Source organism: Vicugna pacos, unplaced genomic scaffold, assembly GCF_048564905.1.
Source record: "Vicugna pacos unplaced genomic scaffold, VicPac4 scaffold_20, whole genome shotgun sequence".
NCBI classification, from domain to species: domain Eukaryota; kingdom Metazoa; phylum Chordata; class Mammalia; order Artiodactyla; family Camelidae; genus Vicugna; species Vicugna pacos.
In genome coordinates, this window is record NW_027328741.1 from 83,038,921 (window position 1) to 83,059,551 (window position 20,631).

Sequence of the window (20,631 nt, forward strand, 5' to 3'; positions counted from 1 at the left end):
CTGTAATATCCGTACACCCGGAATACATATCCGTCGGTTGGTTTCTGCTGAAACACCCGCACTCTCAGGATATGGATCCATTGGTTTCATGGGAGCTGAAATTCCTAGAAATGAAACCAACCCCAATGTGCACTTTACTGTCTGTCTCTTTTGCTCTTAGTACACTTTTGCAGAGCTACTTGTCTTTGTTAAAGGCTTATGCCATTTCTTCTCAAAGTAGGGTTTTATATGGGATTCATTCATCCTGTTGGAAGACTTGCAAGTCTATATCACGGAGTAGGAATCCATTTGACACCAAATCGGCATTTGGGTTAGGTCACGATATGCTCTTATTAATCAACATTAACGAATATAAATGCACGCCTCTGATTTCCGAATACAAGTGTGCTGAGTACATGCAAGCCGCGATACTGGGTCGATGCGTACTGAATGATCCTTGACATCACCTTGAGTATTTTCTTTTGAATAATCATGGTTCCCTTGGTATATGTCAGCCAACCGTACCCTTTGGGTGCTTGTTTGTTTGTTTGATTCTTTGTTGGTCTGCTTCTTGTTTGTTTTGCAAACACGTCAGGTCATGCATCTCTCCATTCGCTTCAAACAGAGAGTCATATAAGCTGATTCACTTAAGATAGTGCTTCCAATCACCTATGATTTCTTGCTTCGCTCTTCCATTTTAGTGTTTTGATGTCCTCCTTGCCTTCTTCTGGTTTCTTCTTTGCCACTCATGCCCTTCTTGCATTTCCAATAATGGTTTTCTTCTTTCCATTTCATCTTGCTGCTTTTCTATTCAGGGGAGAATTCTCAACCTTTCTTGTAGGATAATTTTCGAACTGCTGATTTATTTTAAGATTTGCCGGTCTGTGGAATTCTCTAGTTCTGCTGTTATAAGAAATGGCAGTCATGTGGCCTAGGCTACCCTAGATGGCATCATTTTGCCCTTCAGGGTATGGTCTATGTCCTGGCACTCCTCCCTGTCCTTGAATATTGCTGCCGATATATCAGCTGAAACCCCTCTGGAGGTTCTATTGTGACTAAGTTGCATTTTAAATCCCTGGGATGCTCATGAACTTCGTTGATTTGAATCATACAGCTGCTGGTACGTATATTGGGATTCGACCTCCTTTGAACGCTGTGTACTACCTGAATTCGCATAGATGATCCTTTCTTGGCTTTCAGCAAGTTTCAGTCTGATTTTTCTACAGATAACTTTTCAGACATCTTTGTTTCATTATCTCTTGCTTATCCATCTGGGACTCTTACGACCCTTAGTCTTTCTTGCCTTGTCTTACCCCAGGATTCAACAGCAATGTTTTCATTGGTTTGCATTTGCTTTCCTATGTCTGCTTCTGACCGAGGGATTTCTGTTCCCCTGTATTCACAGTCATTCACGCGTCCGTCTGCAATATCTAGTCTACTTACTACTGAATTGTAGCCCTGATATTATCTCATCCACTGAGTTTTGTGATATTATTTGTTTCGCCTTTAGGCTTTCTCTTCCCCTTTTCTGGTATTCTGCCTTTTATGATTCTGAGACACTGTTGTTCTTCAGTGTTTCCCTCACCTCCGTTTTCAATTTTTTCTCTGGATTGCGTTTTGCAGTCTAGTTTTCTGAAAGCTTATCTTTTGGGCCTTCAATCTCTTTGGAACTGAAAATGGTATTTCCTGTTTCTTTTACTGCACTTCTTCACCTCTACTGGTCAGGTAATATCAGGTATCTAATGTAGACTTCTAGGGCTTTGTTAAGTGAAAAATTTGGAATCTTGGCTCTATGCAATTCCATGGGATTTCTGTGAGGACAATTTCTCCTAGACATTGATGCCATGTCCTGTTCCTGTGTTTGTTGTCTGGTATATCTCCAATTGCTGGTGTTGCCTTTATTGTGATGAACACACCATACTATTTCGATTAGCATAACCGTAGTTTGATTACGCTTATCTCAGAATTCTAAAAGTGCACAGGACACTTCCTCTGGTGGAAATGAAGCTCTGCATTCTGCTCCATGTCACTTTGGAGTGTTTCCAAAACTGCAAACTGAGAGTGCGCTTGTGCTTTGTAGTGCCACGGGAATGTCCCAATGAAACCAGTTCTTCCCAGAGCTTCTCTGCCTACAGAAACACCAGTGGAAGCATATCAATGGATGTCACACATCAGGGCCAGTGGAATGATCCCGCAGACCGACCTTGGTGTCCTCGGTGCCGTACCGTGCCGGTGCCATCCAAAATGTAGCATCTGCTTTTGGGAGATAATGCTGAAGGAAATGCTTCATCTTCTCACGCTGTGGACTTGGACCACTCTTCCTTGTCCTCTCATCCTTGTGGCACGGGTGCACGAAGGCAACCACAGAGCTGTTGCGTATCCTGTGCCTCAAACCAAACCATAATCCCAGCCCAGGTTATGAATGTAGCAGATCCTAAGGCTTTTCATTCTGATTTCAAACCCAAGGCCACCTAGATCACTCAGACCAGATGCACGATATCTCTGATTCAGCCCCACACGTGCTCTATTGGCAAAATGCCCAATTGGTCCCTGGTCCTGCAGATGCACTGGGTGTGGCCATGGGACATATCGATAATCTCAACCGCGCGTGCCGGTGTGGTGGCCTTCTCACTGGGGTCACAGGTCGGTTTGCTCTCTTGATAGGACCCACCACATCCCACAACGCACTCCAGATCCCTGAGACTCAGCGTGTGCCATCATCCGTAGGCCTATCCCTCCTTGACCGCTGCCTCTGCTACGTCAAATTTGGCAGCTCGGATCTTGGTCTCAGAATCAAGTGTGGGGATATTTTGCGCTGGTTTCTTTGAGTTCTGTCAGCCAAGCATCTGCTGTGCACTCTTCTAACACTCAGCGCATCACCTTCAATCCCATGTCTCCTGTCCGCTTGAGAGTGTGCGTCCAAGTTAAACAGAGTTTCACCTTTGCTGCTCCATCACCAGGGGTCAGACCCTGCACTGGTTTCCATTCCCTGCTTTGCCCTCTCCTGCTTCCAGGGGTTCTGAGGCCTCATCCTGTCTTTGGAAGTAACAGACCTCTCTTCGGCAAGTGTCTTGTGCCAAGGGCTGGGTGAGTGGATGTTTCCATTGCTGTGTACATGGGAGCGAGTGAGCGCAGTTTGCACTGCTTCTCTGCCAACTGGGCATCGATGAATCACCACTTTCCAGATACACTTCCCAGATATGTGATTTTTGTTTAGCTCTTTGTTTCTATACAGCTGTGGTGGGAGGGATTTTCCGAAGACTCCAGTTTTGACATTGTGTTGATATCCCATTTGCAGCCTTTAAAAACTTTAATAGATATGATTTCCAAGTTTTGAGGGTTTTATGAAAATGAAGTTAGTTTTTGAAACATCCTAAATCGACCTAGAAGCCAGACTTGTCAATTTCGGTAACATTTTGTTAGTTCTAAGGAAAACATAGACAGATAGAATGCAAACTAGCAGTCCAAACTGTAAAAGGGGTCATGTCAACTCTTTTCTGTTGAAGCCTCCAAAACCAACAGGAACCATGAAATAGCTATTGGAAGCATGATATAACCCCCAACCTTGGTTTCACTTGTGCATGTGGTGCCATTTACTCCCAATGACACCTACTGGCCAATGTTGGCATTTCAAGGGGTAACATCACTCTCTAGGAAATTACAAGAGGAAACAAACCAAATATATACATTTAGACTTGAATCCAAAATCACCTAGAGGCATTATAGCTTTGAGAACCCTGCTGCAGCTATGCTAGTCTATTGAGAACCAGGTGTTCTTCTATCAGTGATGAGAACGCTTAATCATCCGATCATGTTGGGTAAAGCAATTTAACGCAACCGAGTCGGCACCCCCTTGATATAGTGCCCACGGGGTCTTGACTCAATGAAAGAATGTCCACATAAGCTGTGTCTTTAATGTCATTGGCGACTTTTACAGTTCCGTTCACTATCTGACTTATAATATTTACCTATACTTTCTTGAAAAACTGAGGCCAAATACATATACAAGTTCAGTCAAAGATTCCCCTCACTTACCACACTCCCTTCACCCCAGAGAAGACACAAACCCAGCATTTGCTGAATCTAGCGGAAGGCCAACGTTTCTTTGTGTGAGATAATTATTCATATCCTATCTATTTCAGTCGAGACTTTTAGACCTTTAAGGAGTTCACTGTTGTTCACAGAGTGTGAAGCTGGAGGAACTCTGATTCGAGGAGGGGCTTGCCCTTCTCGTACTGGCTTCATTGCAGCTCAGGTACTGATCCTTCCAAATGGATGCCTGAGTGGAGGGGAGGGAAGAGCAAGTGCTTGTTATCTAGGCCCAAACCTGGGAAAAGGCTTACTTGGGCTTGGTGCACTTTGGTCTGATTGGCTTGGAAATGCCCCTTGGGACGTGTGGATTCTCACGACCTCTTCCAAGATCATGAGCTTTTAGATCACCTCTGCCATCTCTTCCCTTTTAGATGTCAGGGATCTTGGACCCGTTCTTGGAGCAGAGAATTGAGGAACTTCCTCAAGTCCACGTTGGCACTCCGTATGTTTCTGCCAGTATCAGCGAGGTTCAATAGGTCTCATGGATGCCTTTCGAGCCTGGTATCCTCTACAGCTGTCTCCAGGCCAGTAATCTCCATTGTAGCAGAACATCTCTCATCAATGTGTTCGCATCTCTCCTCAACCCGTGCAGCCAGCTTTTCGGCCAGCTTCTCTTCGTATCTCCCATACAGTCGACTTCAACAGGACTGGGCATGTCTGAAAGTACCTCGGAGCCTCACCAGTAAGCTGATGGCAGGCAGATCTTCCACTGTCTGCCCTTTCAGGTTCTGGAAACTGACCCGTGAACTCAGGTCTCTGGGCAGCAGCAGTATCTCGACCTGACACAGCTTCCCGGACCAAAGACCTAAGCTAAGCTCCACAGAGGGCGGCAGCCCCTCCATCACACTGATCCACCCACAGAACTCTGCCCGGTTACCTAGGATCCACCGGCCACAACAAGCCTCGCGGTACACACCAACATTCCACCTGGAATTCAACCGGTAACTGCTATCCCCAATGGCTGCTGCATCTTGTCAGTGTTGGGGGAGGGGCTGCGTTCGACGAGAGGTTCCTAAGCTAAATGTGATTCTACCCACTAGCGTCCCATGGGCCTTTGTTCTTCCCTCTTTCCTTTTCTTCAGATCTGTATGCACAGTACCAACGGAGGCAAGTGTGTCCATTTTCTGTTGATGGTTTCACACGTCTTTAAACTTTCTAACAGTTCACAGTACACAGAGTCCCTCTAAAGGAAACTTATGTTCCTGTAATATCCGTACACCCGGAATACATATCCGTCGGTTGATTTCTGCTAAACACCCGCACTATCAGGACATGGATCCATTGGGTTCATGGGGGCTGAAATTCCTAGAAATGAAACCAACCCCAATGTGCACTTTACACTCTGTCTCTTTTGCTCTTAGTACACTTTTGCAGAGCTACTTGTTTTTGTTAAAGGCCTATGCCATTTCTTCATGAAGTAGGAATTTATATGGCATTCATTCATGCTGTTGGAAGACTTGCAAATCTATATCACGGACTAGGAATCCATTTGAACCCAGATCGGCATTTGGGTTAGGTCACGATATGCTCTTATTAATCAACATTAACGAATATAAATGCACGCCTCTGATTTCCGAATACAAGTGTGCTGAGTACATGCAAGCAGCGATACTGTGTCGATGCGTACTGAATGATCCTTGACATCACCTTGAGTATTTCCTTTTGAATAATCATGGTTCCCTTGGTATATGTCAGCCAACCGTACCCTTTGGGTGCATGTTTGTTTGTTTGATTTTTGTTGCTCTGCTTCTCGTTTGTTTTGCAAACACGTCAGGCCATGCATCTCTCCGTTCGCTTCAAACAGAGAGTCATATAAGTTGATTCACTTAAGATAGTGCTTCCAATCACCTATGATTTCCTGCTTCCCTCTCCCGTCTTTCGGGTATTGATGTCCTCCTTGCCTTCTTCTGGTTTCTTCTTTGCCACTCATGCCCTTCTTGCATTTCCAATAATTGTTTTCTTCTTTCCATTTCATCTTGCTGCTTTTCTATTCAGGGGAGAATTCTCAACCTTTCTTGTAGGATAAGTTTCGAACTGCTGAATTCTTTTAAGATTTGCCGGTCTGTGGAATTCTCTAGCTCTGCCGTTATTAGAAATGGCGGTCATGTGGCCTAGGCTACACTGGATGGCAGCATTTTGCCCTTCAGGTTATGGTCAATGTCCTGGCACTCCTCCCTGTCCTGCAATATTGCTGCCGATATATCAGCTGAAACCCCTCTGGAGGTTCTTTGTGACTATGCTGCTTTCCTCCAGGCCCATTTTAAATCCCTGGGATGCTCATGAACTTCGTTGATTTGAATCATACAACTGCTGGTAGGTCTATTGGGATTCCACCTCCTTTGGACGCTGTGTACTTCCTGAATTCGCATAGATGATTCTTTCTAGGCTTTCAGCAAATTTCAGTCTGATTTTTCTACAGATAACTTTTCAGACATTTTTTGTTTCTTTATCTCTTGCTTTTCCATCTGGGACTCTTACGAATCCAAGTCTTTCATGCCTTGTCTTACCCCAGGATCCAACAGCAATGTTTTCATTGGTTTGCATTTGCTTTCCTATGTCTGCTTCTGACCGAGGGTTTACTGTTCCCCTTTCTTCACATTCATTCACGCGTCCCTCTGCATTATTTGGTCTGCTTAGGACTGAATTGTAGCCCTGATATTATCTCATCCACTGAGTTTTCTGATATTATTTGTTTCGCCTTTAGGCTTTCTCTTCCCCTTTTCTGGTATTCTGCCTGTTATGATTCTGAGACACTGTTGTTCTTCAGTGTTTCCCTCACCTCCGTTTTCAATTTTTTCTCTGGATTGCGTTTTGCAGTCTAGTTTTCTGAAAGCTTATCTTTTGGGCCTTCAATCTCTTTGGAACTGAAAATGGTATTTCCTGTTTCTTTTACTGCACTTCTTCACCTCTACTGGTCAGGTAATATCAGGTATCTAATGTAGACTTCTAGGGCTTTGTTAAGTGAAAAATTTGGAATCTTGGCTCTATGCAATTCCATGGGATTTCTGTGAGGACAATTTCTCCTAGACATTGATGCCATGTCCTGTTCCTGTGTTTGTTGTCTGGTATATCTCCAATTGCTGGTGTTGCCTTTATTGTGATGAACACACCATACTATTTCGATTAGCATAACCGTAGTTTGATTACGCTTATCTCAGAATTCTAAAAGTGCACAGGACACTTCCTCTGGTGGAAATGAAGCTTCTAAAGGTTCTCAGCTCTGCATTCTGCTCCATGTCACTTTGGAGTGTTTCCAAAACTGCAAACTGAGAGTGCGCTTGTGCTTTGTAGTGCCACGGGAATGTCCCAATGAAACCAGTTCTTCCCAGAGCTTCTCTGCCTACAGAAACACCAGTGGAAGCATATCAATGGATGTCACACATCAGGGCCAGTGGAATGATCCCGCAGACCGACCTTGGTGTCCTCGGTGCCGTACCGTGCCGGTGCCATCCAAAATGTAGCATCTGCTTTTGGGAGATAATGCTGAAGGAAATGCTTCATCTTCTCACGCTGTGGACTTGGACCACTCTTCCTTGTCCTCTCATCCTTGTGGCATGGGTGCACGAAGGCAACCACAGAGCTGTTGCGTATCCTGTGCCTCAAACCAAACCATAATCCCAGCCCAGGTTATGAATGTAGCAGATCCTAAGGCTTTTCATTCTGATTTCAAACCCAAGGCCACCTAGATCACTCAGACCAGATGCACGATATCTCTGATTCAGCCCCACACGTGCTCTATTGGCAAAATGCCCAATTGGTCCCTGGTCCTGCAGATGCACTGGGTGTGGCCATGGGACATATCGATAATCTCAACCGCGCGTGCCGGTGTGGTGGCCTTCTCACTGGGGTCACAGGTCGGTTTGCTCTCTTGATAGGACCCACCACATCCCACAACACACTCCAGATCCCTGAGACTCAGCGTGTGCCATCATCCGTAGGCCTATCCCTCCTTGACCGCTGCCTCTGCTACGTCAAATTTGGCAGCTCGGATCTTGGTCTCAGAATCAAGTGTGGGGATATTTTGCGCTGGTTTCTTTGAGTTCTGTCAGCCAAGCATCTGCTGTGCACTCTTCTAACACTCAGCGCATCACCTTCAATCCCATGTCTCCTGTCCGCTTGAGAGTGTGCGTCCAAGTTAAACAGAGTTTCACCTTTGCTGCTCCATCACCAGGGGTCAGACCCTGCACTGGTTTCCATTCCCTGCTTTGCCCTCTCCTGCTTCCAGGGGTTCTGAGGCCTCATCCTGTCTTTGGAAGTAACAGACCTCTCTTCGGCAAGTGTCTTGTGCCAAGGGCTGGGTGAGTGGATGTTTCCATTGCTGTGTACATGGGAGCGAGTGAGCGCAGTTTGCACTGCTTCTCTGCCAACTGGGCATCGATGAATCACCACTTTCCAGATACACTTCCCAGATATGTGATTTTTGTTTAGCTCTTTGTTTCTATACAGCTGTGGTGGGAGGGATTTTCCGAAGACTCCAGTTTTGACATTGTGTTGATATCCCATTTGCAGCCTTTAAAAACTTTAATAGATATGATTTCCAAGTTTTGAGGGTTTTATGAAAATGAAGTTAGTTTTTGAAACATCCTAAATCGACCTAGAAGCCAGACTTGTCAATTTCGGTAACATTTTGTTAGTTCTAAGGAAAACATAGACAGATAGAATGCAAACTAGCAGTCCAAACTGTAAAAGGGGTCATGTCAACTCTTTACTGTTGAAGCCTCCAAAACCAACAGGAACCATGAAATAGCTATTGGAAGCATGATATAACCCCCAACCTTGGTTTCACTTGTGCATGTGGTGCCATTTACTCCCAATGACACCTACTGGCCAATGTTGGCATTTCAAGGGGTAACATCACTCTCTAGGAAATTACAAGAGGAAACAAACCAAATATATACATTTAGACTTGAATCCAAAATCACCTAGAGGCATTATAGCTTTGAGAACCCTGCTGCAGCTATGCTAGTCTATTGAGAACCAGGTGTTCTTCTATCAGTGATGAGAACGCTTAATCATCCGATCATGTTGGGTAAAGCAATTTAACGCAACCGAGTCGGCACCCCCTTGATATAGTGCCCACGGGGTCTTGACTCAATGAAAGAATGTCCACATAAGCTGTGTCTTTAATGTCATTGGCGACTTTTACAGTTCCGTTCACTATCTGACTTATAATATTTACCTATACTTTCTTGAAAAACTGAGGCCAAATACATATACAAGTTCAGTCAAAGATTCCCCTCACTTACCACACTCCCTTCACCCCAGAGAAGACACAAACCCAGCATTTGCTGAATCTAGCGGAAGGCCAACGTTTCTTTGTGTGAGATAATTATTCATATCCTATCTATTTCAGTCGAGACTTTTAGACCTTTAAGGAGTTCACTGTTGTTCACAGAGTGTGAAGCTGGAGGAACTCTGATTCGAGGAGGGGCTTGCCCTTCTCGTACTGGCTTCATTGCAGCTCAGGTACTGATCCTTCCAAATGGATGCCTGAGTGGAGGGGAGGGAAGAGCAAGTGCTTGTTATCTAGGCCCAAACCTGGGAAAAGGCTTACTTGGGCTTGGTGCTCTTTGGTCTGATTGGCTTGGAAATGCCCCTTGGGACGTGTGGATTCTCACGACCTCTTCCAAGATCATGAGCTTTTAGATCACCTCTGCCATCTCTTCTCTTTTAGATGTCAGGGATCTTGGACCCGTTCTTGGAGCAGAGAATTGAGGAACTTCCTCAAATCCACGTTGGCACTCCGTATGTTTCTGCCAGTATCAGCGAGGTTCCATAGGTCTCATGAATGCCTTTCGAGCCTGGTATCCTCTACAGCTGTCTCCAGGCCAGTAATCTCCATTGTAGCAGAACATCTCTCATCAATGTGTTCGCATCTCTCCTCAATCCGTGCAGCCAGCTTTTCGGCCAGCTTCTCTTCGTATCTCCCATACAGTCGACTTCAACAGGACTGGGCATGTCTGAAAGTACCTCGGAGCCTCACCAGTAAGCTGATGGCAGGCAGATCTTCCACTGTCTGCCCTTTCAGGTTCTGGAAACTGACCCGTGAACTCAGGTCTCTGGGCAGCAGCAGTATCTCGAACTGACACAGCTTCCCGGACCAAAGACCTAAGCTAAGCTCCACAGAGGGCGGCAGCCCCTCCATCACACTGATCCACCCACAGAACCTGCCCGGTTACCTAGGATCCACCGGCCACAACAAGCCTCGCGGTACACACCAACATTCCACCTGGAATTCAACCGGTAACTGCTATCCCCAATGGCTGCTGCATCTTGTCAGTGTTGGGGGAGGGGCTGCGTTCGACGAGAGGTTCCTAAGCTAAATGTGATTCTACCCACTAGCGTCCCATGGGCCTTTGTTCTTCCCTCTTTCCTTTTCTTCAGATCTGTATGCACAGTACCAACGGAGGCAAGTGTGTCCATTTTCTGTTGATGGTTTCACACGTCTTTAAACTTTCTAACAGTTCACAGTACACAGAGTCCCTCTAAAGGAAACTTATGTTCCTGTAATATCCGTACACCCGGAATACATATCCGTCGGTTGATTTCTGCTAAACACCCGCACTCTCAGGACATGGATCCATTGGTTTCATGGGGGCTGAAATTCCTAGAAATGAAACCAACCCCAATGTGCACTTTACACTCTGTCTCTTTTGCTCTTAGTACACTTTTGCAGAGCTACTTTTTTTTGTTAAAGGCCTATGCCATTTCTTCATGAAGTAGGAATTTATATGGCATTCATTCATGCTGTTGGAAGACTTGCAAATCTATATCACGGACTAGGAATCCATTTGAACCCAGATCGGCATTTGGGTTAGGTCACGATATGCTCTTATTAATCAACATTAACGAATATAAATGCACGCCTCTGATTTCCGAATACAAGTGTGCTGAGTACATGCAAGCAGCGATACTGTGTCGATGCGTACTGAATGATCCTTGACATCACCTTGAGTATTTCCTTTTGAATAATCATGATTCCCTTGGTATATGTCAGCCAACCGTACCCTTTGGGTGCATGTTTGTTTGTTTGATTTTTGTTGCTCTGCTTCTCGTTTGTTTTGCAAACACGTCAAGCCATGCATCTCTCCGTTCGCTTCAAACAGAGAATCATATAAGCTGATTCACTTAAGATAGTGCTTCCAATCACCTATGTTTTCCTGCTTCCCTCTCCCGTCTTTCGGGTATTGATGTCCTCCTTGCCTTCTTCTGGTTTCTTCTTTGCCACTCATGCCCTTCTTGCATTTCCAATAATGGTTTTCTTCTTTCCATTTCATCTTGCTGCTTTTCTATTCAGGGGAGAATTCTCAACCTTTCTTGTAGGATAAGTTTCGAACTGCTGAATTCTTTTAAGATTTGCCGGTCTGTGGAATTCTCTAGCTCTGCCGTTATTAGAAATGGCGGTCATGTGGCCTAGGCTACACTGGATGGCAGCATTTTGCCCTTCAGGTTATGGTCAATGTCCTGGCACTCCTCCCTGTCCTGCAATATTGCTGCCGATATATCAGCTGAAACCCCTCTGGAGGTTCTTTGTGACTATGTTGCTTTCCTCCAGGCCCATTTTAAATCCCTGGGATGCTCATGAACTTCGTTGATTTGAATCATACAACTGCTGGTAGGTCTATTGGGATTCCACCTCCTTTGGACGCTGTGTACTTCCTGAATTCGCATAGATGATTCTTTCTAGGCTTTCAGCAAATTTCAGTCTGATTTTTCTACAGATAACTTTTCAGACATTTTTTGTTTCTTTATCTCTTGCTTTTCCATCTGGGACTCTTACGAATCCAAGTCTTTCATGCCTTGTCTTACCCCAGGATTCAACAGCAATGTTTTCATTGGTTTGCATTTGCTTTCCTATGTCTGCTTCTGACCGAGGGTTTACTGTTCCCCTTTCTTCACATTCATTCACGCGTCCCTCTGCATTATTTGGTCTGCTTAGGACTGAATTGTAGCCCTGATATTATCTCATCCACTGAGTTTTCTGATATTATTTGTTTCGCCTTTAGGCTTTCTCTTCCCCTTTTCTGGTATTCTGCCTTTTATGATTCTGAGACACTGTTGTTCTTCAGTGTTTCCCTCACCTCCGTTTTCAATTTTTTCTCTGGATTGCGTTTTGCAGTCTAGTTTTCTGAAAGCTTATCTTTTGGGCCTTCAATCTCTTTGGAACTGAAAATGGTATTTCCTGTTTCTTTTACTGCACTTCTTCACCTCTACTGGTCAGGTAATATCAGGTATCTAATGTAGACTTCTAGGGCTTTGTTAAGTGAAAAATTTGGAATCTTGGCTCTATGCAATTCCATGGGATTTCTGTGAGGACAATTTCTCCTAGACATTGATGCCATGTCCTGTTCCTGTGTTTGTTGTCTGGTATATCTCCAATTGCTGGTGTTGCCTTTATTGTGATGAACACACCATACTATTTCGATTAGCATAACCGTAGTTTGATTACGCTTATCTCAGAATTCTAAAAGTGCACAGGACACTTCCTCTGGTGGAAATGAAGCTTCTAAAGGTTCTCAGCTCTGCATTCTGCTCCATGTCACTTTGGAGTGTTTCCAAAACTGCAAACTGAGAGTGCGCTTGTGCTTTGTAGTGCCACGGGAATGTCCCAATGAAACCAGTTCTTCCCAGAGCTTCTCTGCCTACAGAAACACCAGTGGAAGCATATCAATGGATGTCACACATCAGGGCCAGTGGAATGATCCCGCAGACCGACCTTGGTGTCCTCGGTGCCGTACCGTGCCGGTGCCATCCAAAATGTAGCATCTGCTTTTGGGAGATAATGCTGAAGGAAATGCTTCATCTTCTCACGCTGTGGACTTGGACCACTCTTCCTTGTCCTCTCATCCTTGTGGCACGGGTGCACGAAGGCAACCACAGAGCTGTTGCGTATCCTGTGCCTCAAACCAAACCATAATCCCAGCCCAGGTTATGAATGTAGCAGATCCTAAGGCTTTTCATTCTGATTTCAAACCCAAGGCCACCTAGATCACTCAGACCAGATGCACGATATCTCTGATTCAGCCCCACACGTGCTCTATTGGCAAAATGCCCAATTGGTCCCTGGTCCTGCAGATGCACTGGGTGTGGCCATGGGACATATCGATAATCTCAACCGCGCGTGCCGGTGTGGTGGCCTTCTCACTGGGGTCACAGGTCGGTTTGCTCTCTTGATAGGACCCACCACATCCCACAACGCACTCCAGATCCCTGAGACTCAGCGTGTGCCATCATCCGTAGGCCTATCCCTCCTTGACCGCTGCCTCTGCTACGTCAAATTTGGCAGCTCGGATCTTGGTCTCAGAATCAAGTGTGGGGATATTTTGCGCTGGTTTCTTTGAGTTCTGTCAGCCAAGCATCTGCTGTGCACTCTTCTAACACTCAGCGCATCACCTTCAATCCCATGTCTCCTGTCCGCTTGAGAGTGTGCGTCCAAGTTAAACAGAGTTTCACCTTTGCTGCTCCATCACCAGGGGTCAGACCCTGCACTGGTTTCCATTCCCTGCTTTGCCCTCTCCTGCTTCCAGGGGTTCTGAGGCCTCATCCTGTCTTTGGAAGTAACAGACCTCTCTTCGGCAAGTGTCTTGTGCCAAGGGCTGGGTGAGTGGATGTTTCCATTGCTGTGTACATGGGAGCGAGTGAGCGCAGTTTGCACTGCTTCTCTGCCAACTGGGCATCGATGAATCACCACTTTCCAGATACACTTCCCAGATATGTGATTTTTGTTTAGCTCTTTGTTTCTATACAGCTGTGGTGGGAGGGATTTTCCGAAGACTCCAGTTTTGACATTGTGTTGATATCCCATTTGCAGCCTTTAAAAACTTTAATAGATATGATTTCCAAGTTTTGAGGGTTTTATGAAAATGAAGTTAGTTTTTGAAACATCCTAAATCGACCTAGAAGCCAGACTTGTCAATTTCGGTAACATTTTGTTAGTTCTAAGGAAAACATAGACAGATAGAATGCAAACTAGCAGTCCAAACTGTAAAAGGGGTCATGTCAACTCTTTACTGTTGAAGCCTCCGAAACCAACAGGAACCATGAAATAGCTATTGGAAGCATGATATAACCCCCAACCTTGGTTTCACTTGTGCATGTGGTGCCATTTACTCCCAATGACACCTACTGGCCAATGTTGGCATTTCAAGGGGTAACATCCCTCTCTAGGAAATTACAAGAGGAAACAAACCAAATATATACATTTAGACTTGAATCCAAAATCACCTAGAGGCATTATAGCTTTGAGAACCCTGCTGCAGCTATGCTAGTCTATTGAGAACCAGGTGTTCTTCTATCAGTGATGAGAACGCTTAATCATCCGATCATGTTGGGTAAAGCAATTTAACGCAACCGAGACTGCACCCCCATGATATAGTGCCCACGGGGCTTGACTTAATGAAAGAATGTCCACATAAGCTGTGTCTATAATGTCATTGGCGAATTTACAGTTCCGTTCACTATCTGATTTATAATATTTACCTATACAGTCTTGAAAACCTGAGGCCAAATACATAAACAAGTTCAGTCAAAGATTCCCCTCACTTACCACACTCCCTTCACCCCAGAGAAGACACCAAACCAGCATTTGCTGAAACTAGAGGAAGGCCATCGTTTCTTTGTGTGAGATAATTATTCATATCCTATCTAAATCAGTCGAGACTTTTAGTCCTTTAAGGAGTTCACTGTTGTTCACAGAGTGTAAACCTGGAGGAACTCTGATTCGAGGAGTGGCTTTACCTTCTCGTACTGGTTTCATTGCAGCTCAGTTACTGATCCTTCCAAATGGATGCCTGAGTGGATGGGAGGGAAGAGCAAGTTCTTGTTAGCTAGGCACAAACCTGGGAAAAGGCTTACCTGGGCTGGGTGCACTTTGGTCTGATTGGCTTGGAAATGCCCCTAGGGACATATGGATTCTCACGACCTCTTCCAAGAACATGAGCATTTTGATCACCTCTGCCATCTCTTCTCTTTTAGATGTCAGGGATCTTGGACCTGTTCTTCGAGCAGAGAATTGAGGAACTTTCTCAAGTCCACGTTGGCACTCCGTATGTTTCTGCCAGTATCAGCAAGGTTCAATAGGTCTCCTGATTGTCTTTCGAGATTGGTATCATCTACAGCTGTCTCCAGGCCAGTAATCTCCACTGTAACAGAACATCTCTCATCAATGTTTTCGCATCTCTCCTCAATCCGTGCAGCCAGCTTTTCCCCCAGCTTCTCTTCTTATCTCCCATACAGTCGACTTCAACAGACTGGGCATGTCTGAAAGTACCTCGGAGCCTCACCAGTAAGCTGATGGCAGGCAGATCTTCTACTGCCTGCCCTTTCAGGTTCTGGAGACTGACCCGTGAACTCAGGTCTTTGGGCAGCAGCAGTATCTCGAACTGACACAGCTTCCCGGAACAAAGCACTAAGCTTAGCTCCACAGAGGGTGACAGCCCCTGCATCACACTGATCCACCCACAGAACTCTGCCCGGTTACCTAGGATCCACCGGCCATAACAAGCCTCTCGGTACACACCAACATTCCACCTGGAATCCAACCGGAAGCTGCCATCCCCAATGGCTGCTGCATCTTGTCAGTGTTGGGGGAGGGGCTGCATCCGACGAGAGGTTCCTAAGCTAAATGTGATTCTACCCACTAGCGTCCCATGGGCCTTTGTTCTTCCCTCTTTCCTTTTCTTCAGATCTGTATGCACAGTATCAACGGAGGCAAGTGTGTCCATTTTCTGTTGATGGTTTCACACGTCTTTAAACTTTCTAACAGTTCACAGTACACAGAGACCCTCTAAAGGAAACTTATGTTCCTGTAATATCCGTACACCCGGAATACATATCCGTCGGTTGATTTCTGCTGAAACACCCGCAATCTCAGGACATGGATCCATTGGTTTCATGGGGGATGAAATTTCTAGAAATGAAACCAACCCCAATGTGCACTTTACTGTCTGTCTCTTTTGCTCTTAGTACACTTTTGCAGAGCTACTTGTCTTTGTTAAAGGCTTATGCCATTTCTTCTCAAAGTAGTGTTTTATATGGCATTCATTCATTCTGTTGGAAGGCTTGCAAGTCTATATCACGGACTAGGAATCCATTTGACTCCAAATCGGCATTTGGGTTAGGTCACGATATGCTCTTATGAATCAATATTTACGAATATGAATGCACGCCTCTGATTTCCGAATACAAGTGTGCTGAGTACATGCAAGCCGCGATACTGTGTCGATGCGTGCTGAATGATCCTTGACATCACCTTGAGTATTTCCTTTTGAATAATCATGTTCCCCTTGGTATATGTCAGCCAACCGTACCCTTTTGGTGCTTGTTTGTTGGTTTGATTTTTTGTTGGTCTGCTTTTTGTTTGTTTTGCAAACACGTCAGGCCATGCATCTCTCCTTTCGCTTCAAACACAGAGTCAAATAAGCTGATTCACTTAAGAGAGTGCTTCCAATCACCTATGATTTCCTGCTTCCCTCTCCCACCTTTTAGGTTTTGATATCCTCCTTGCCTTCTTCTTGTTTCTTCTTTACCACTCATGCTCTTCTTGCATTTCCAATAATGGTTTTCTACTTTCCATTTCATCTTGCTGCTTTTCTATTCAGGGGAGTATTCCCAAACTTCGTTTTAGAAGAAGTTTTGAACTGCTGAATTCTTTTAAGATTTGCCGGTCTGTGGAATTCTCTAACTCTGCCATTATTAGAAGTGGTGGTCATGGGGCATAGGCTACCCTAGGTGGCAGCATTTGGCCATTCAGAATATGGTCTGTGTCCTGGCACTCCTCCCTGTCCTGCAATATTGCTGCCGAGATATCAGCTGAAACCCCTCTGCAGGTTCCCTTGTGACTATGTTTTTGCCTCCAGGTGCATTTTAAATCAGTGGGATATTCGTGAACTTTGTTGATTTGAATCATACAGCTGCTGGTAGGTCTACTTGGATTCCACCTCCTATGGATGCTGTGTAATTCCTGAATTCGCATAGATGTTTCTTCTTGGCTTTCAGCAAGTTTCAGTCTGATTTTTCTACAGATAAATTTTCAGACATTTTTTGTTTCATTTTCTCTTGCTTTTCCATCTGGGACTCTTATGAATTATAGTCTTTCATGCCCTGTCTTAACCCAGGTTTCAGCAGCAATGTTTTCATTGGTTTGCACTTGCTTTCCTATGTCCGCTTCTGACCGAGGGATTTCTGTTCCCCGTCTTCACAGTCATTCCCGCGTCCCTCTGCATTATCTAGTCTGCTAAGGACTGAATTTTAGCCCTGATATTATCACATCATTGAGTTTTCTGATATATTTTGGCTCGTCTTTAGACTTTCTCTTCCCCTTTTCTGGTATTCTGCCTTTTGTGATTCTGAGACACTGTTGTTCTTCAGTGATTTCCTGACCTCCATTTTCAAAACTTGGTCTGGATAGCGTTATGCTGTCTAGTTGTTTGAAAGCGTATATTTTGGGCCTTCAATATCTTTGGAACTGAAAATGGTACTTCCTGTGTCTTTTACTGTACTTCTTCATCTCTACTGGTCAGGTAATATCAGGTATCTAATGTAGAATTCTAGGGCTTTGTTACGTGAAAATTTTAGACTCTTGTCTCTAAGCAATTCCATGGGATTTCTGTGAGGACAATTTCTCCTAGACATTGATGCCATATTCTGTTCCTGTGTGTGTTGTCTAGTATATCTCCAATTGCTGGTGTTGCATTTGTTGTGATGAACAACCCATACTATTTCGATTAACATAAGTTCATTTTGATTACACTTATCTCACAATTGTGAAAGTGTGCAGGACACTTCCTCTTGTGGAAATGAGGCTTCTAAAGGTTCTCAGCTCTGCATTCTCCTCTATGTCATTTTGGAGTGTTTCCAAAACAGCAAACTTAGAGTGCGCTTGTGCTTTTTATTGCCACGGGAATGTCCCATTGAAAGCAGTTCTTCCCGAGCTTCTCTGTCTACTGAAACACCAGTGGAAGCACATCCATGGATGTCACAAATTAGGGCCTTCTGGAATGATCCCGCAGACCTACCTTGGTGTCCTCAGTGCCGCACCATTTCGATGCCATCCAAAATGTAGCATCCGCTTTTGGGAGATAGTGCTGAAGGAAATGTTTCCTCTTCTCACGCTGTGGACTTGGACCACTCTTCCTTGTCCTCTCATCCTTGTGGCACGGCTGCACGAAGGCAACCACAGAGCTGTTGCGCATCCTGTGCCTCAAACCAAACCATAATCCCAGCCCAGGTTATGAATGTAGCAGATCCTAAGGCTTTTCATTCTGATTTCAAACCCAAGGCCCCCTGGATCCCTCAGACCAGATGCACGATAGCTCTGATTCAGCCCCTCACGTGCTCTCTTGGCAAAATGCCTAATTGGTCCCTAGTCCTACAGATGCACTGGGTGTGGCAATGGGACATATCGGTAATCTCAACCGCGCGTCCAGTGTGGTTGCTTTATCATTGGTAAGCATTTCGGTTTGCTCTCTAGATTCGACCCACTACATCCCACAACGCACTCCAGATCCCTGAAACTCAGCGTGTGCCATCATCCGTAGCCCTATCCCTCACTGACCGTGGCCTCTGCTACCTCAAATTTGGCAGCTCGGATCTTGGTCTCAGAATCAACTGTGGGGATATTTTGCGCTGGTTTCTTTGAGTTCTGTCAGCCAAGCATCTGCTATGCACTCTTGTAAATCTCAGCACATCATTCCATCCCATGTCTCCTGTCCGCTTGAGAGTGTGTGTCCAATTAAACAGAGTTTCACCCTTGTTGCTCCATCACCAGGGGTCAGACCCTGCACTGGTTTCCATTCCCTGCTTTGCCTTCTCCTGTTTCCAGGTGTCCTGAGGCCTCATCCTGTCTTTGGAAATAACAGACCTCTCTTCGGCAAGTGTCCTGTGCCAAGGGCTGGGTGAGTGGATGTTTCCATTTCTCTGTACATGGTCGCGAGTGAGTACAGGTTGCACTTCTTCTCTGCCAACTGGGCATCGATGAATCAACACTATCCATATACATTTCACAGAAATGTGATATTTGCTTAGCTCTTTGTTTCTATACAGCCTTGGTGGAAGGGAATTTCTAAAGACAACTGTTTTTACATTGTGTTGATATCTCATTTGCAGTCTTTTAGAAGCTTAACAGAATTCATTTACATGTTTTGTGAGTTATATGAAAATGAAGTTATTTTTTGAAACACACTCAATCGACGTAGAAGCCAGACTTGTCAATTTTGGTAACATTGTGTCAGCTCTACGGTAAACCTAGACAGATAGAATGCAAACAAACAGTCCAAACTTTTAAAGGGATCATGTCAGCTCTTTACGGTTGAAGCCTCCAAAACCAACAGGAACCATGAAATAACTATTGGAAACATGAAATAACCCCCAACCTTGGATACACTTGTGCATGTGGTGCCCTTTACTCCCAATGAAACCTACTGGACAAAGTTGGCATTTCAAGGGGTAACATCCCTCTCCAGGGAAATACATGAGGAAAGAAACCAAATATATACATTTAGGTTTGAATCCAAAAGCACCTAGAGGCATTATAGCTAGGAGAACCCTGCTGCAGTTATGATAGTCTATGGAGAACAAGGTGTTCTTTTATCAGTGATGAGAACTCTTAATCATCCGATCATGTTGGGTAAAGCCATTTAACACAACCAAGTCTGCACCGCCATGATATAATGCCCCCGGGAGCTTGAATCAAGTGAAAGACGATCCACATAAGCTGTGCCTTTAATGTCATTGGCGACTTTTACAGAACAGTTCACTTTCTGACTTGTGCTATTTACCTATACTGTCTTGAAAAACTAAGGTATAATACAGATTCAAGTTCAGTCAAATATTCCCCTCACTTACCACAATCCCTTCAAACCAGGGAAGACATAAACACAAAATTTGCTGAATCTAGCGGAAGGACATCATTTCTAGGTGTGAGCTAAGTATTCAATTCCTATCTAATTCAGCCGAGAGTATTTGACTTTTAAGGAGTTCACTGTTGTTCACAGAGTGTGAAGCTGGAGGAACTCTGATTCTAGGAGCGGCTTGCTCTTCTCGTAATGGCTTCAATGCAGCTCAGGTACTGATCCTTCAAAATGGATGACTGAGTGGAGGGGAGGGAAGGGCATGTGCTTGCTAGCTAGGCCCAAACCTGGGAAAGGGCTTCCCTGGGCTTGGTGAATTTTGGTCTGAATGGCTTGGGAATGCCCCTTGGAACGTGTGGATTCTCACGAACTCTTCCACGAACAGGAGCGTTTTGATCATCTCTGCCATCTCTTCTCTTGCAAACGTCAGAGTCTTTGGAACCGTTCTTGGAGAAGAGAATTGAGGAACTTCCTCAAGTCCACGTTGGCACTCCGTATGTTTCGGGAAGTATCAGCGAGATTCAATATGTCTCATGAATGTCTTTTGAGCCTGGTATCCTCTACAGCTGTCTCCACAACAGAATTCTCGATTGTAGCAGAACATTTCTCATTCATGTGTTAGCATCTCTCCTCAATCCGTGCAGCCAGCTTTTCGGCCAGCTTCTCTTCGTGTCTCCCCTAAAGTCGACTTCACCAGGACTGGGCAAGTCTG

General features: G+C 44.9%; 1 protein-coding gene and 1 long non-coding RNA gene across 3 annotated transcripts in view; both read left to right on the forward strand.

Moving 5' to 3' along the window:
- Positions 1 to 10,273: 10,273 nt before the first annotated feature.
- Positions 10,274 to 20,631, forward strand: part of LOC140693954 (uncharacterized) — a 50,373-nt gene continuing 40,015 nt past the window's right edge. Inside the window, exon 1 of the mRNA XM_072957481.1 lies at positions 10,274 to 10,314. The gene's annotated coding sequence lies outside the window, so the exon portion shown is untranslated. The remainder of the gene's footprint in view (positions 10,315 to 20,631) is intronic.
- LOC140693964 (uncharacterized) lies at positions 15,242 to 20,580 on the forward strand. 2 transcript variants are annotated; one of them, XR_012069687.1, is made up of 4 exons: positions 15,242 to 15,355; positions 18,893 to 18,965; positions 20,064 to 20,134; positions 20,305 to 20,580. It is a non-coding gene; the product is annotated as an uncharacterized lncRNA (long non-coding RNA). The 2 variants fall into 2 exon arrangements; XR_012069686.1 differs by lacking the exon at positions 15,242 to 15,355 and adding an exon at positions 15,361 to 15,581.